This window comes from Narcine bancroftii, chromosome 6 (genome assembly GCF_036971445.1).
Source record: "Narcine bancroftii isolate sNarBan1 chromosome 6, sNarBan1.hap1, whole genome shotgun sequence".
NCBI classification, from domain to species: Eukaryota; Metazoa; Chordata; class Chondrichthyes; order Torpediniformes; family Narcinidae; genus Narcine; species Narcine bancroftii.
The window spans coordinates 183,955,345-183,968,095 of record NC_091474.1 but is presented as its reverse complement, the minus strand read 5'-3'; the positions used below and the strand labels follow the sequence as shown (position 1 = coordinate 183,968,095).

General features: G+C 42.1%; 1 long non-coding RNA gene across 1 annotated transcript in view; it reads left to right on the top strand.

The window, feature by feature from the left end:
• The window catches only part of LOC138736832 (uncharacterized), a 37,117-nt gene that overhangs the window by 3,090 nt on the left and 21,276 nt on the right, over nt 1-12,751 (top strand). The window contains exon 2 of the long non-coding RNA XR_011340611.1: nt 5,628-5,864. This is a non-coding gene — a long non-coding RNA (uncharacterized lncRNA). The remainder of the gene's footprint in view (nt 1-5,627; nt 5,865-12,751) is intronic.

The following is a 12,751-nucleotide window of genomic DNA, read 5'->3' as shown; positions in this document are numbered from 1 at the left end:
GAGTGACAATGTCCAGTAACTCTGCAAGATGTTTGGCAAATTCGTTCTTTAAATACTCCATAGCATCTAGGTTCAGGGTGGGTAGAATGGCTTTTCCAAGGCAGAAAGGCTGGAAAGTTGTGGTGTTCACCAACTGGCGCCCTTAAGTCCACCATCAGTGAGTGGGCTCTGAAGAAGTTGGCACCCAGCAACAGCCAGGACACAGCAACAAGAATGAACTTCCTTGTAAACTTGTTGTTGCCGAATTTCAGGGGTATAGTCCAAATGCCGTACATATGAATTGAACCGTTATTCACTGTAGTGAGTGCCAGACCTCCACTCCTGGTACCGGTGTTAAAGCCCAAAGAAGGAAGGACACTAACCTCCACATCCATGTCAATTAGAAATTTGCGCTAGGAGAGTTCATCCCAGACATAGAGTAAGCCATTACGGTGGCCAACTGCCATAGACATTGGGACAACTGACCATAGCGTTTTCCCAGAAAAGTGCAAGGAAGATCGGCAGTGGCGAGCTCCAGAACCCCAACGTTGATGCTAAAAGCACCAAGTGGTTGTCACGGAGCTATGCTTGTCGGGGAAACGTGCACCCTCATCACTGGTACTCATGGAGCCTGGGCTTTTAGGTGTAAAGCAGCCCTAATTTTTGTGGGCCTTGCTGTTTTGCATGCCACAGAATGTCTGCATGGGCGGCCATTGTTCAAGGGTTATCAAAGTCCTCGTCAGCCAAAATGAGGTGGATGTCTTCTGGCATATACTCCAAAAACAATTGCTTGAAGAGCAAGCAAGGCCTATGGCTGTCTGCCAGTGCCAACATATTGTTCATTAACTCTAAATAGGCATGGTCCCCCAGCCCATCGATATGGAGGAGGTGTGCAGCTCACTCACACCGTAAGAGACCGCAAATCTGGAGAAGGAGGGCTTTTAGTGCTTTGTACTTGCTGAGAACTGGTGGGTCCAGAAGGAAATCCACTACTGGACTGGCTGTGGCCTGGTCAAGGGTGCTTACCACATGATAGTACTCTTCTATCTTGCAAACATGTAACTGAGCTTCAGACTGCCCAAACCAAACTTCAGGTTAAGTGGTCCAAAAGACAGGCAGTTTGAGCAAAACCACTGCGTTGTCCATGTTCGGTCCAAAACCCATTTGGGCCTGTTGGGGTCACCAATGTAGCAACTGTGTTGCAGTGCAAAATGAAGAACGAGAAAATGATCAGACGTATTCAAGTCAGAGTTCAGTAAAAGTCATTTCCTGAAACCATCACAAACAGCTTTTTAAAATCCTGCACATTCCAAATGACATCATTGCGTTGCGACATCACTTGGAACCTCTCGAGCCTGTTCAATTAAGCTTCCAGTGAGCCACTACACAATAAAAAAAATTGCAAAAAAAAATTAAAGCCAAACTTGAGAGAATAGTGATATGACACTGAAATGGCATTCTTGTATCCTTTTTAAGGCAAAATTTATTTGGCTTTGAGACTACTTCTTTTTGGACAATTTCTTGGGATCAAGCATCTATTGCTTTTACTCCAGTTTTTGGGTTCCGGGGCGATTGATTAGACCAAAGTAGAATCTGTAGATTCTGCCACAGGTGGGACAATGAAACTTGACAAGGTCTTTGAGTGGGTTTGTTAGACTTTTTCAAGCTCCTTGTTAAATTTTGCCTCCATATGTTTTTAAAGAAGTGACACAAATTACTTGATGCTTCTCTTCAGTTTGATCAGTCATGAACCAAGGATTCTCATGAGTCAATGAGAATGTTTTTTTTCCAAGGAGGCATGGAAAATCATCCTTGAAGTGCTTTCTGTGCCACCTGAATGGAAATCTGTCATGTGGACAATGTTACTAGAGCTTCAAAATGTAGTAAAACACAAAAATTCTGGAGGAACTCAGCCAATCTCACAGCATCCATAGAAGGTAAAGATACACTTCAGGCCTGAACCCTTTTACAGGGCATGAATGTTTATCAGAATGCACTGAATGTGATCATAGCAACAATGCTGGAAATGCTGAGGCGGGGACATCATTCATTCCTCTGCCAATCCTGCTAGGGAATCTAGAGGATCTTGCATTAGCAGATTTATTAGTATTGCCCTGTTCTCGGTTTACATCCATGATATATTCCCTATGACCCCAATGGGTGTCCATTGTTCAATAGATATGTTATTGCTGGGCTTGAGAGTCTGTTTTTGAAGTGTTCAGTGATGCCTTTCATTATTGATACCTGTCTTCATTGAAAAGTGGTTTTTGAGATGTGGAAAGTAATCTATTTTGGCTAAAGTTTCATTATGGATCTTGATTATTGTGAAAACAATTCAATAGTAGGGGTAAATTGATAAAAGACACTCGACTTCTCTATATCTGGTTTATGGGCCATCCTTGTGTACTTCATGAAGTTAAATCAATAATGGCTTGGAAGCCTCAGGGGGTTGTGAACCATCAGGTATCTTGTCATAGAAGGCTGTAGATTTTGAGGGGAAAAAGAATGTTCAAGGCTTAAGTAGCTAGATTATTGGGCTGTAGAAGAACCAATAATAGTTGGCCCAAGCCGTCAAGCAGAAAACACATGAGAGAACCACGGAGCATCCAATACAGGTTTATTAAATTATGTTAGTGGGATTGAGGAATATTAAGTCAGGTAGAGAATGTCACCTTAGTCAATATCAACCCTCACTCAAGGATCACAAGTGATTTGGTACAGCATTTATGGCATATTTCTCACAAGGTGATAAACAAGTCCTTTGAATTTGTTTGAGGTAAATTGTTCCAGTTCCTTGTCAGCATTTGTCATTGTGGATCTTTAAGAAATATAAATTACTAACATCAAATAGTTGCACACTTTAACAGTTAATCCCATTTGAGTTTTAGGTTTTTACACATTGGAGGTAATGTTTTGCCTCCAAAATATAATCAAACATTCATGTTCTGTATACTTTTGGGTTTTGACTTAATTATCAAATGCTAATTTAGTCTGGAGAGTTAATCAAATCTTTAACACACTAACACAGTAACACACACAGCAATGGAAAATTCTCTTTAGCCATGAAAAGCAAAAAGCTTCCTTTGGCGACCGACACGGATGTGTGATGTTTCAGCCTGCTGTCGTAACTCGGACAGATTACTGAGCCGTTTATGGATGGAAACAAGTTCTGACAGCCTGTTTATCAATGTGCATTTCAAAGTGGACTTGTTCTGTTAATATAAATGCTAATTTAGCTTGTCTGAAAAGGCTAGTGACTCTGCTTTCAGTAAACATGAATTGTGGTTTGTTTCTATCACTGGTCTATCCACAAGGCTAGGGAATTCTGTATTAATAAAGACAAATCAGTAATGTTTTGCCATTTCTGGATTACTTAAAAATAGAATCTTTCACACCAAAGATTTTGGCATTGGGTAGAAATACGCAATTGAAATCAGTTTTCAAAAAAATATTTTCCAGCATGAACATGACAATATTTGGTTATCTGAATGTTACTTTTGTACATCTGTCAGCTAACTACCCTATCTTTAGACAAGGCAAGAGGTGATTGTGAACCCAGAAGGAGCTGGAATTGTAATAACCTTCAAGCACAAGATTGTTAAATATTCCATCCTCAAAAGAGGAACAAGTCAGACACATCATGATCAAGGCTCTTGTGCAGAATGTCATGATGGGACTGATCCTTTTTAGCATCTGACTCATCGATATAATCAGCGTTGCTTCCACAGATACCTTGGCATTAGTGCTTCCATTAGTGTTTAATAATCTTACTGAACAATTGAGAAAACTTAAGCAAGGAGAGTCAGATTTGTGTGTGACTAATGGGTTGTTCTCTAATTTGTTTCCATATCTACTGAGTAACAAATAACCTGAAAAGATTAAACGTCCTTATAGCAGGTGGGTATTCAAGTGACAGTTCTGTCAAAATGCAAAAGAAACTGAAGAAGTGGCATTGACATATAATTTTGTGAGCTGTCAAATGTTTAGAACCAATGGCTTAACTAATAGCAGTTAACTTTTTGATTTAATGCTACAGACTTTAATGTTAAAAGACTAACATTTGAGTAATAACAATGGCTGATCTGATAGCTTTACCACCCAATAGCCGATATACTCTACATCATAAGAATGATAGAAAAGACTTGTATGAAGAGCACCACTGATGTGAGATTGCTGCATTTGTAGTCTTTCTGGCATTCTTTACACAACAAATTTTAAGACCCAATATAAAAAGGCCACTGCATTGTTTAAGTCCCTCCTGCAAAAACAAGCAAGTCCACAGCTGAATTATTGTGTGCATTTCTGGTCACCATAGTGATATGATTGCATTGGAGAGGGTGCAATCCAGACTTCACATGATATTGCTTGGGAAGGAGAGACTGGAAAAGTGGCATTTTTTAAAAAATAAATAAATTCTTCAGACTTCACATGAATAGACTAATAATGAATTGTGCAGCCAGGCAGGAAAGTGCTAGGACAACCTTTTAGTCTCACACAGCACTTGCATTTAGATTCATGGTATAATTTTTTGCAACCTAGCAAAACAAAAAGTACCATATTTTACAGCATATAGGACCCATTAGCATACAAGCCGCCGCCCCCCCCCCCCCCCCCCCCATTTTAGCAGGAAATTTTAAGAAAAATTTGTTTTAGTGCATTTACAAAATTGGACGGAACATGCAACTAGGACAACAGTAAAAATTGTTTTAATAATACTGCTGTAATTACAAGAGAAAACCTTTTATAAGAGGACATTAAAACTATCATAAATAAAAATAAAACAATGTTCTGCAACAAAAACTTTAATCATCTTCATTGCCTGAATATTCATCAGCATCCTAGCTATCAAAGCCCAAAAACTCATCAATACTACTGCTGATATCACTGTCTTCAAATGATGCATCGTCCTCAGTGCCAATTAGGATTACTAATTCCACACTTAAAAGCCTTAACAATTCCAGCTCTTAGTTTCCCCAAGAAGTCTGTACCCACTCACACACCTGTGTAATGGGGGGATGTTTCACTCTTCCTGCTCATGTTAACGCATGGTCCTCTTCTCCCATCCATTTGTTCCAGCTTTCCTCAAGCTTAATTTTTTTAAAAATATTTTATTTATCATTTTAAATTCAACAATCAAAAATCATACTGTGAGAGATAATGGAATATGGGAAGTTAATCAATTGCTAAATAGGAATGAATTAGGATGGGGTGAAGGGATAATGAAATAAGGGAAGTCAAGCAAGTGCTAAATAGGAATGAATTATGATGGGTTGAATAAGGGTGGAGTAAGAATGGAGTGTGAGGAAGGGTTAAGCAAGTATAATAGAATAGGGGTCTTATAGCAAGTAGATAGATTTAGCAAGTCCTGGGGGTTGAGATTTATGAATAAGAACAAAGACATGACACTTCCTGGTAAACAAGTATACACACAGAAAGGCACACAAATTGCACGTAGGCAGAATTACCTAATGCCAAACCAATCCAGGAGGCAGAAGAATGTTAAAGGGGGAGGTACCTCTGTACTGAAATAGAATGTATAAAAAGTTGGGTAAGCCCCAGTACGTGTGTGTATTCCCAGAGTAAGGGGAAATGCCTAACTTTGCATTGTTGTAAAATAAATGTTCTTTGTTCTCAATTTTTGTCTCGAGTGAAATTTGTGAAGGCACCTCTGCTTCTCATAACTTCGGGGCTCGTCCAGGATCGCACTCCCTCCACTGACAGAGCGCCTGACGATGGGGGTAGCTGCACCCCGGCTGATTCAGCTGGACTCCAAGATGATGGGTAGCTGGTCAGTGGACGAAGCGAGTGATATCCGAGAAGAGGCATTGAGAACAAACGACGGGAGGACGTTAAGGAAGTGCGCTAGGAATAGCTACTGGATTCCGGTAAGAGGAATTTCATTTTCCTGCCTATATGGGAGGAGGAAGTAGCAAGGGAAAAAGTCCTAAAGAAGGATGGGAGGATAAAATACTGAAACATAGTCTGTTAGGACTAATGTTATCCAATTGGAGTGCGGGGAAAACCCATGGGAAGGATAAGCAGACCATGGTCAGGTATTGTTGTCAGGAATGGGTTAAGAATCCGATAAAAGGGAGTTCAGTATATTGGCCAAAGTTCGGATCCGACGAGGACTGGATGTGTCAGGCATTGAACATCTGGCTCTACCAAAATCAAGGAGACAATACCGGGAGTAGGGAATATGCAGCCTGTTGGCTTAGTGAATCGTTTAATCAGATGATATTGGACGAGAATAAATTTACAAATAAGAAAGATGAGGAACCTTCTGCTCCCGAAATAAAGGGATGGGATGTGTTACATTCCCTTCCTCCACCTTATGTTTCCCCTGTGCCAGCTCCCATCCCCTCCCTCTCCCCTACGCTTTACCCTTCTTCACCTTCCCCTCCTCCTCCACTGTTAAAGAAAGAAGGAGAAAGTAGGAGTGGTATGATGACTTGCTTACAGAGTGCAAGATTACCACCTCAATTGACACGAGAGGGAGGAGACTTTGACTGTGAGGGTCATTCGGAAGAACAGTATGAGACCCTTCGGGAGGAAGGGGTAGGACTCTTTGATTTGTCTCCCAGAAGGCAGGAACTTAACCATCATAGAGGAGGAGATAAGCCAGAAACTAACTGGATGAGACCTTTACGAGAGATTTCCTTGGGAGGGGATGCAGGGGGTCTCGGATTTGTGAATGTGCCTTTGACTAGTACTGAGGTGTGCAATTTTAAGAAGGAAATTACCTCTCTGATAGAAGACCCTCAGGGATGTGCAGAACAATTAGATCAATTTTTGGGACCTAATATACCTGGGATGAATTAATGTCTATCTTTAAGACTCTATTTACTTTGGATGAGCGTGGAATGATCCGCCAGGCAGGGATCAGAGTCTGGGTTAGGGAACACCAGGGGGTCCAGAGGCGATACCTGGAGAAGCTAAATTTCCCCTGGTAAACCCAAATTGGGATAAGACTAGCAATGATGGTCGCACACAAATGGATGAGTACAGGGTTAATCTAGTAAAAGGATTGAAGGAGTCTGTTCCAAAAGGACAGAACTTTAAGAAGGCATTTGAGGTTCCCCAAGGTCCCGAGGAGACCCCCTCTGCATTTCTGACTAGATTACGTGCGGCCATCCAGCAATATGGGGGGTTGGATATAGAATCCCCAGCAGGTGAACATTTGGTATTGATGGGTTTTGTTACTAATTCAGCTTTAGATATCAGGAAGAAATTACAAAAGACAGAGAATTGGCATGAACAGGGACTATCACAGCTTTTGTATATCGCACAAAGGGCATACGTCCAGAGGTTTGAAGAAAAACAGAAAGGAAAGGCTAAGATTTTGATGCAGGCAGTAAAGGAAGATGTGGATGGAAAGCAAGGAAGTGTTAGGAACTGTGTGTCGGCTCCTGGATGTTGGGAGGAGCGCCAGGAGGGGGGAAGTAATGACCAGGACAGAGGTAAGAGGATTCCGGGGATGCCGACCGTTCCCGGGACCCCATGGAGACCCTGGCATAAATTGGGAAACAGGAGCATTGGTATGCTATTATTGTAAAAAGGAGGGACATTTTAAGAGGGAATGCCCGATGCGGGCCAGGGAGATGCGATCTTACGCATTGATGGAGGCAGATTATGAATAGGGGGGTCACGGTGCTCAGCTAATGCATACCGTGGGGCTGCATGGAGAACCATTGGTAAATTTAAGCATAGGACCCCACGGTGACAAAATGACTTTTCTAGTAGATTCCGGGGCAGCCCGGTCAGTATTTTACGACGACCCGAGGGTGTTAAAACAGAAGGGACGGTGATGATTTTGGAGGTGGGGGGGAGAGATTTTGCAGTCCCTAAATTAAAGAATGTAAAGATACAAATGGGAGGAAAGATAGTTACAGAGGATCATTTACTAGTTCCCCAAGCTGGGGTTTGCGTGTTGGGACGTGATTTACAGGACCAATTGGCTATCGGTACCAGACCACAGGAATCTGGGATCAGGGTTCAATTTTATGTGCTGACGGAGGAGGATCGGGGACTAATAAATCCTAGGGTATGGGCGAAAAGAGGCAATAGAGGAGGGTTAGATGTTCCTCCCCTGCAAGTTACTCTAAAAGACCCCAACCAGGTAGTTCGACGAAAACAGTAGCCGGTTCCTATGGCTGGCCGAAAGGAGCTGCAGCCAGTAATTGACCAATTGGTGAAAGATGGTATACTCGAACCCTGCATGTCACCTTTTAATACTCCAATTTTACCTGTCCAAAAACCAGACGGCACATACCGATTAGTACAGGATTTGAGAGAGTTAAACAAAATTATTTTCACCCGTTATCCGGTTGTACCTAACCCCTATACTTTGATGGGTAAGATTGACCCCCATAGTAAGTGGTTCAGTGTAATTGATCTCAAAGATGCCTTCTGTACCTGCCCTTTGGCAATGGACAGTAGGGACATGTTTGCATTTGAGTGGAAAAATCCCTTTACAGGACGGAAAAATCAATACCGGTGGATGGTCCTTCCCCAGGGTTTTACAGAATCACCAAATTTGTTTGGCCAAGTTTTGGAACAGGTACTATATGAGGCCCCTCGGAGAGAGGATTGTCAATTATTACAATATGTGGATGATTTATTAATCAAACGGGAAATGTATGATTCGGTTAAACAATGCACTGTTGATTTTTTGAATTTTCTAGGGAATAAGGGTCTTAGAGTGAGTGAATCGAAGTTGCAATTTGTTCAATCCGAGGTTAAATACTTAGGTCATTTGGTTAGTCAAGGAATTAGGAAGATAAGTCCAGAGAGAATACGCGGTATTACGCAGATCCCGCTTCCAAAAAATGCTCAAGAACTTAGGAAATTCCTTGGTTTGGTGGGATACTGTAGGATTTGGATTGAGAATTATTCCAGCCTGGTCAAATGTCTTTATGATAAACTTGCGACTCTAGGGGGTGAAACTGTTGTCTGGGCGGAGGGGGAGATTAAAGATTTTGATATGGTGAAACAGCGTTTTACTAATGCCCCAGTTTTGGCCTTACCCTACCTAAGTAAGCCATTTGCCCTATATACCAATGCGAAAGACGGTGTGACCATGGGAGTTTTAACACAAGAGCTAGCAGGTTTTAGACAACTAGTTGCCTTTCTATCAAAGATTTTAGATCCTGTTTGTCATGGTTGGCCAGAATGTGTGCAAGCAATTGCGGCCACTGCCATTCTAGTAGAGGAAGGACGAAAAATTACATTTGGTGCCCCGATGACAGTTCACACCCCTCACACAGTCCGCACCATTCTTTTACAACGTGCCGGAAGGTGGCTTACCGATTCCAGAATTTTAAAGTATGAAGCGATTCTTATGGATAGGGATGATTTGACACTGATTATAAACAAAGAACAGAATCCAGCCGCCTTCTTGGTTTCTCCAGATTCTGATACTGTCCCCAATGATTTAGAGCATGTATGCTTAGAAGTGATAGATTTACAGATAAAAATTAGAGATGATTTAAGCGATGAACCTTTACGAGAGAGTGAAAGATGGTTTATTGATGGATCTTCCTGCTGCATTGATGGTATTCGTTACAGCAGGTATAGTGTAGTGGATGGGAATGAAGGAGCTGAGATTGAGGCCGGTCGTCTTGTGAATGATTCCAATACAATCCTGTGAATTGTATGCCCTCTGTAGAGCTCTCCGGGGTCTAGAGGGTAAGGTGGGCACAATCTATACTGACTCCAAGTATGCTTTTGGTGTAGTACACACCTTCGGAAAGATTTGGAAAGAGCGGGGAATGATAACCGGGAAAGGACAAAAGTTGATCCATGAGAACTTAATTGTTCAATCCTTAGATGCTCTTATGTTACCTGAGGAGATAGCTGTAGTTCATGTACGAGGCCATCAAATTATTGACAGTCCTGAAGCCCAGGGTAACAGATGGGCAGATGAAGCTGCCAAACAGGCTGCACTAACAAAAATAATAGAGATGCAGCTGTTACTCCCCATCCCACATGAGATTCAAAAGACTCCCATCTTCTCACAGGAGGAGGAGATTTATATGAAAGACCAGGGAATGCGTCAAACTGCAGATGGGTTATGGTGGACGGCAGAGGGACGTCAAGTCCTGAATAAAGCCTTGTCTCGTCAGATTATTGATCAGCTCCACCAGCAGACACACTGGGGAAAGCAGGCACTTGTTGACGCCTTTGTACGGTCCTTTAATTGTTCTTAGCCAAACAGAGTATAAAGCGAGTGAATAAGAAAGTAATGCGCTATGTAAGGCCTGGGGGTCGTGATATAGCCGTACGCCCGTTTCAACGAATACAGATTGACTTCATGGAATTGCCCAAGATAGGGGTCTATAAATATCTCCTAGTAATGGTGGATCATTTTACTCGATGGGTTTAGGCTTTTCCGACCCCTAATGATCGTGCTAACACCGTTATTCGGATATTACTAGAGGCTATTATTCCACGTTATGGTATTGTGCAAACTATTGATTCAGATCGAGGTACACATTTTACCTCTCAGGTACTCCAGAGGGTGTGTAAAATCTTGGGAATAGATTGGCAGTTACATACCCCATGGCACCCCCAGAGTTCAGGCCGAGCTGAGCGGATAAATCAGACCCTGAAAAACGAACTCACTCATGAGGAAACTGGCCTCTCCTGGATTAAATGCTTACTCTTAGCTTTAATCAGGATCCACACAGCTCCCCGTAAGGACCTTGCAGTCTCACCATATGAGATGATGTTCGGTCTTCCTTATATGGGATTCCACACCGATTCCCATACCCCTGAAGCTAATGACCAATATATATCTAAATGTTTACAGGGACTTTCCACTTCTTTATATGACTTAAGACAGAAGGGTTTATTAGCTGAAAACCCACCTCTGGACTAATTTAGGATCCCAACATGGACCAGGGAAGCAGAACTGTCCTAGGGGAGTGGATTGGGTTTGCGTCCCAGCCTCTATGGGTATTAAAAAAGACAAGTGCCAAAAATATGGTACAAAGAAGATGGTGGGAGAATTATAAGCAAAATATTAGTCAGGGCTATACCTGGAGTAGGAATAAAGGGGATATATATGCTAATGCTCGCAGACAAGCTGCTACTCACCAGTTAGGTGACGATAAATGGGTAGATTTAAGTCAACGAACAGCTGACTTGCTGGGGTTGAAGAATTGTTGGATTTGCGGAGGGCCAACTAAGGACAGTACCTGACCCTGGCAAGGTGAGCCTTTGGATATATGGGAACTTCTACACTTTAATGCTACAACAAATGAAATTGAACGCCCCCCCAAACTTGGCATCTTGTAAATCACCCACTGGGTCACTAATGCGTTCGGAAGGCTGAAGGCCGTCACTATAAGGGGGATTCCAGTTGTAAACGGCTTAAGCTGCTCAAGAATACTACAGCTGTTTGGCACCCTGCAACCCTTACCTGGTATTTCTCAATGGAAAAAAGATTCGGATTGTGTACTTTATGAGAAGATCAATGACACCAGTGACATATGGAACTGTTCAGGTGAAAATCCTTACTGGGGCATCCCCTCGCTCCAGCAGATTTGGAACCAGAATATCCCACATGGATATGCCCCAGAGGGTTTATATTGGATTTGTGGGAATATGGCTTATACCTTTCTAGAACCCGATTGGAGCGGCACTTGTTGTATTGGAATCATTCAACCTCAATTTGTCTTACTGCCTTTGCATGCCGACCATCACCTTTCTACCAAGCTATATATGTGCCTAATCCCACAATCTCCTCAAGATACTCATCCAAAGAGAGAATTTAAAATTGGAAATTGGGGTGAAGATTGGCCCCCTGAACGTATTATTTCATATTATGGCCCTGCTACTTGGGCTCAGGATGGATCATGGGGATATCGAACCCCCATTTATATACTAAATCATTTGATCAGACTCCAGGCAGTTTTGGAAATTATCACCATCAGACAGCGACGGCCTTGGATTTATTGGCTGAAGAACGACAGATACGTGCTACAGTTTATCAAAATTGCCTGGCCCTTGATTACTTGTTGGCTGTTGAGGGCGGCGTTTGTGGAAAATTCAACCATTGTGAGAGATAATGGAATATGGGAAGTTAATCAATTGCTAAATAGGAATGAATTAGGATGGGGTGAAGGGATAATGGAATAAGGGAAGTCAAGCAAGTGCTAAATAGGAATGAATTATGATGGGTTGAAAAAGGGTGGAGTAAGAATGGAGTGTGAGGAAGGGTTAAGCAAGTATAATAGAATAGGGGTCTTATAGCAAGTAGATAGATTTAGCAAGTCCTGGGGGTTGAGATTTATGAATAAGAACAAAGACATGACACTTCCTGGTAAACAAGTATACACACAGAAAGGCACACAAATTGCACGTAGGCAGAATTACCTAATGCCAAACCAATCCAGGAGGCAGAAGAATGTTAAAGGGGGAGGTACCTCTGTACTGAAATAGAATGTATAAAAAGTTGGGTAAGCCCCAGTACATGTGTGTATTCCCAGGGTAAGGGGAAGCACCCAACTTTGCACTGTTGTAAAATAAATGTTCTTTGTTCTCAATTTTTGTCTCGAGTGAAATCTGTGAAGGCACCTCTGCTTCTCACAATACCAAATAAAACATCAAGAGAACCCATCTCTCCAACCTTCTCTGTACATCCTATTAAACAGAAAAAGAAACAAACACAAAAAAGCATCCCATTGTTAGTGCGTACAGTAAAACATATGGAGACACGATGATACCACAGTGTCAAAATCTTTAGAGGTCTACTGAGTAGCCAGTAGCA